The sequence below is a fragment of the Nelumbo lutea genome, chromosome 2, assembly GCF_056320005.1.
Source record: "Nelumbo lutea isolate HS-2025 chromosome 2, American lotus-T2T, whole genome shotgun sequence".
NCBI lineage: Eukaryota > Viridiplantae > Streptophyta > Magnoliopsida > Proteales > Nelumbonaceae > Nelumbo > Nelumbo lutea.
This window is the reverse complement of record NC_142685.1, coordinates 247,098-253,097: the sequence shown is the minus strand read 5'-3', so window position 1 is coordinate 253,097 and position 6,000 is coordinate 247,098.

Sequence of the window (6,000 nt, the reverse complement as noted above, 5' to 3'; positions counted from 1 at the left end):
AAACACAGAAAGGAGAAATGTTGGGTATTGTACCTTCATATGAAGCTAGCTGCTCTGAGAAAGGAAAAAAGGCAACATAAGAGCCACACAACAAGTGGGAATCTTGCCACCAACAGTAGTAGTGACATCTCACGAAGTACTCAGCCAGTGTCATTTTCCACCACAAAGCAGTTTGTTGATTCCTCTGGACCAAGTACCTTGGGCTTTACAGCTAGTGAGGTAGGGGTTCTCAACCGGGCATTTGCCCGTCTGAAGAACAATCCTTTAGCTTCCATCTCTCTTGCCAAATTAAGTACAACCTCTGCATTTAGTGCAATTAGTTCCATTAATTCTAGCTCTTGAGTGATTGACTCAGGAGCCACTGACCATATGACACATATGTCATCATTATTCTCCTCATATCATTTATTGTATGGCCAGGATAAGATGAGAGTAGCTGATGGGTCCCTCTCCACCATCTCGAGAAAGGGAGTGGTTGACCTAAGCAATGATCTCACTCTTAAATCAGTCTTACATCAAATTTGTTGTCTGTTTCAAATCTTACAAGAAATTTGAACTGTAGTATAATTTTTTTCCCTCTCATTGTGTTTTCTAGAACAGATTGACGATGAGAACGATTGAGAGTGGTTATGAGTATGAGGGCCTCCACTATTTTGATGCAGATGTCAGTTCAGCACTGCAAGCTTCTGCAACTACTAGTCCAAAAAGTGTGGAGTCAAGAGCTAGGCTGCACTTGTGGCATGCTAGGTTAGGTCATTTGTCTTTTTCTTCTTTAGTAATGTTGTTTCTCGATTTATGTAAGGGCATTCCGAGTCAAAGTTTAGTTTATGATGTGTGTCAAATGTCAAAACAATGTAGATCAATGTATCCAATTTCTAGTAATGAAATTCAAGCCCCTTTTGATTTGGTCCATTCTGATGTTTGGGGTCCTTCACCCATTGTCTCCATTGATGGCTTCTGTTATTTTATCAGTTTTATTGACCATTATTCTCGGTGCACTTGGATTTATCTATTAAAAGGACGTGAAGAAGTTCCACGGATAACTATGATGTTTTGCAAGATGGTTGAAACACAATTTGATAAGAAGATTAAACAATTCCATTCAGACAATGTAGTTAAATATTTTGAAATTGTATTGTGAACTCTTATGGCTCAGAACTATGGCACACGAGGTTGCTGAACTCTTATGGCTCAGAACTCTCCTTAATGAGCTTGGTATCAAGATTGAAGGTCCTCTCAAGTTGTATTGTGATAATAAAGCTATTATCAACATTCCCAATAATCCATTACAACATGATAGGACAAAACATATTGAAATTGATCGACACTTTGTAAGAGAGAGAATTGTTTCAGGGGAACTCTATGTGCCTTATACTCCATCAGAAATGCAGATTGCAGATGTATTAATAAAAGGGTTGGTAACTATAAAGTTCAAGGGCATACTTGGCAAGCTAAACATGATTGATATCCACGTTTAGTTTGAGGGGGAGTGTTAGAATGATATGTTAGAAGGCTTGAATGTGTTCGGCTTATAAGAATTCCTATTAGCCCATTCTTATGTTAAACTTATCTTGTAACTGGGCCTTTGTTAATGGGCCTAATCTTGTTTATGTCTTAAGTCTTTTGGGTGTACCATCACTAATTAGGGGTATCCCAGTAAATTCTTGTACTTTGTACTTCACTTATATATAAATAAAGGCATGGTCGACTAATAGGACAGTTCGACATTTCTAGCATCTTTTCTTCTTCTTCTCTTTTCTGCTACTTCGACTACAGTGGTTCAACTTTCATATAATATATATACTATATGATATATTATATATAGTATATAATATATTAATAAAATAAATAATTGTTTTCAATTTTATGATACTATTTTATTTAATTATTGTATATACAAACAATCGTATACACCAAAATTCATATAAAATAAAAATTTTAAGCTTATTTTTTCAATTTTTTTAAATAAACCTTTCATGGCTTTGGCCCAGCCGACGACCTGACCTGGTTCAAGGCTCGACTCATGGACCAGCCCAGCCCATGGCACATCATGGGCCCGCACAAGCTCGGGCCATCGGCCATGTCGGACCAACCCCCAAAATATCCCAGAAAAGGGAGACACGACCTACGGTCTGGCATGGCATGGCCTATTTTACATCTCTAGTTAAAATGGATATTGCATATTTGTTAAGTTGTTTATTGGGTTCATCTTCAGGTAGCTCTAGTTGACCCTTGAAACCATATTAGACCAACAAGTTTTGTCATCCTCCACAATTAGCCGATAATTTATAACCATCTACGCTTTTTGTTTTTTTAATTGTAAAAAAAATGTTGCATGGTATTATTATTGAGCCATCTCCAACTATATTGGTATTTTAAACTTTAAAGGGCTCTATCTTGTATCCATTCTTTAACATGTACGAATAAATTGAGTTATTTATCCCAAAGAATGAGGTAGCACAGAATTAGTGTAAATTGCTGAAGTTCAATTTTAAATTGAAAATTATATCAAAATTTTCCTTTATTTTTAATCTCCCAATTATTCAATAAAGAATTATTCAAAATTATTTCCTTGCCCCTTCCCATTTTCCAGTGCTCAGCACGGGCCCTTTCTGCTAATCAAGCTTTTAAAATAAACCAATATTTGATTTTCAAATTTATCACACAGTCAGTGCTTGGTTTCAATACAATGTAAAATGAGAGAAAATAGTGCATGTTATTAGTTTGCAACAATATGTCTTCCTTCTTCAAATAGATTTCTTGAATAGAAGAGACAAGAATTTGTGATTATTCATTTTTTGTCAATGTCTGGATGGTTGATAAAAAAGAAAAAAAGACGACACTTGAACAGCATTTGTGTCTTGTCAAAATGGCACTAGGCAAAATATAGGGTACTAATTGGGAATTTTCCCTAAAATTGATCAAAAAGATTTATTGCCTATATTTTAGAAAGGACAAGAATGACATTTTCATTAATATTTTCTTAAGATTAAATTGATACCAACTAAACCTATTTATGAGCTAGGCTTGAATTTGGTTTTTGCCAAAATACTAATGGGTCCAATCAGAAGCGAGCCTTAGAACTGAGATGGTGTAAAGTTAAACCAAAGCCCGACTCGTAAACAAGTTTAGTTCCAATAGACATTAAAGTAAAAAATGTCATTTTTCACTTCAATTAGGCTGATTAAGAAATCAATTGCAAATAGGGTTGTTCATAAGAAGACCCAACCCGATCAAACCGACCAACCCGGACCGACCCAACCCGAGTCGGTCGATTTTTCTTCAATACCAGTCGGTTTCAGGTTGTAAAAAATTATAAACCGATGCTTCGGGTCAGTTTTGGTTTTCATGTGTGAAAACCGAAACCGCCCCGAACCAAACCAACTTAGTAGTTAGTAGTTAGTTCCTAGTTAGTAGTTACAACCTACTTAGTTCCTACTTAACTAAGTTGTCTCTATCCTAGTTACAACCTAACTTAATTTCTAGTCTTGTAGTTAGGAATGACACTAATGGCAAGTATTATAAGAAAACTAGACAATGATTTTTTTTGGAAAAGTTTAAAAAAAAGAATCAAAGGATCCTAGTTTCTATGGTCTTTTACACTAAATAGGCAACCAATTACAAATATAATTAAGTGTCATTTTTTACTTAGATTAGAATGTTTCTTGAAATATACAAATTTCAATCTTCTTTCTCTAATACAGTTTGACATTCTATTTTCTTGATAACTTCTATTCTAACTTGGTCCGCCCCTCTTAGCCCCTCAACTCAAGCACAATTTCTAATACAATTTGACTCTCAAGAATGATTGAACTTAGAGCTGAAACAGATCCAAACCGACCCAACCTGACTCAAACCGATTAGGTCGGTTTTGGTTAACACAGGGCCAATGTCGATTTCAATTTTAGGCAACCCGACCATAAAACACAAATTTTAGGGTAAGTTTTACTGAATCCATTAAACCATAGGGTGCTTTACTAAATGACCCTAAACTATTTACAAAAGGTACTACGTCGGCTCTGACCACCATGGTCACGGCTGGAATTTTTCAAACGGGATCCATTTGCCCAAATTCTAATTCGAACCCGAACTGATTAAAGAGCTTTTGGATTTGTTTTTTTTTTTGGTTATTTACTAAGAATCCCAAAAAAACCTTGCCACTCTTCATCATCTTAAACCTTTTCCAATACGAATCAGAGTGAGTTCACATCAGCGCTGCACAGGAGTGTCAATTGGGCTACATTTCGTTTCAATCTAACCCAATTCAATATGAATTTATTATGGATGAATCGGGTTTGGTTTCAATGCAATATAAATTCTCTATACCCATAAAAATCCCCATCCCCATCCCTGTCTCCTCCAATGGGGGCAAGGTTATCACATCCCCATCCCCATGGGGATCCCCACTCGTGACTTTTTATAATATCAATCATTTTGTTTTTATTTATTTTAAAAAATTAAAAATAAAATAATTAAAATTTATAATCCTATTAAAAAAGATTCAAACATATTCAGCCATATATTTAAAAATATCAATACATAGACATATGTGTACATATATATACAGAGAGATGTATGTGTACAATATATACATATATATTAGCGGAGATGCCACAGAGCAGGGATTAGGGTCCCCATGGAGATGAAAACTTTTCCATCCCTGTCCCCATAGGGGAAAATCATCCCCATCCCCCCATTCGGGGCGGGGTCACATAGGATCGGGGAAATAGGGAAAATTGCCATCCCTAGGTCCAATCCAATCCAATGAATATTTTGGACCATTAAGTTTGGACTAGTCTGGTCCAATTTAATATATCTTATTGGTTCGTCTAATCCATCCAAATTGATTTTGGTTTGGATTATCCAAAACCAATCCATTAACACCCCTACCCAAGTTTTTTAAAACTAGACCAAAGAAGGAACCATTTTGGGAGCGGTTCATAGGTCAAATTATCCGACCGTCCGATCTGAATAGATGGCTTGTTCTAACAAAAAAATGACCAAAAACCGTTGTCTGGGTTGGCAATTCAATCGCCCGGGTAAGTGGTTCGTTGACCAAATCAATGGTTTTTTTGCCAAAAAGCTGTTTTAGGGTGAAACGAAACAAGTCAAGTGATTGATTCTTAAATTTTCTAGTATGATCGCCTGATCCAATCTGATTTTGAAAACATTACCCCTACCACAACACATCCAATTGAATGCATATCAACACCCCACACACGCTCCCTACAACCCATCCCAACCGTGTAATTGGAACACACCTCCCCATTACAAATACGAGAGATGTTCCCAATGCCTGAGATTAGGGGTGCAACTTGGGCAGGCCCAACCTAAGCTTGAATTGCCCCAGCCCAAAATTTTACATCGGCCAGGCACGGGCTCAAGAAGTTGGGTTTTTTATTAATTTTTCAAGCTAGGCTTAGGGTGGGTTCATTTAGAGTTGTAAAGCAAGCGGGCGGCATGGCACGACACAACACGACAAAATGTGAACTGTGTTGGGCACGACATGATCATGTAGGTCGTGCCAGGCCTGGAGTTTCAGGTCCATGCATCAACACGTCATGGCATGACTGAACAAGCCGTGTCGCTCGTAGCTTGCATGTTGGCACGACCCGGCCTAGCACAATCAATATATATTATAATATATAGTATATAATATATTAATAAAATAAACAATCATTTTCAATTTTACTATACTATTTTATTTCATTATTGTATATATAAACACCTGTATACATCAAAATTCATATAAAGAAAAAAATTTAAGATTTTTTTTTAAATAAACCTTCCATAGCTTTGGCCCGGTCCATGGTCTGGCTTGACCAAAGGCTCGACCCATGGGACAACCCAACCTGTTGCATAGCATGGGCCCGTACGTCCTCGGGCCATGGGCCATGCTGGATTGACCCTCAACATATTACAGGGGAGGGAGGCAAAGTCTGTAGGTCGGCACAGAACAACCCACACTTTGCACAGGCTACACGCAAGCCGTGTCGTGTC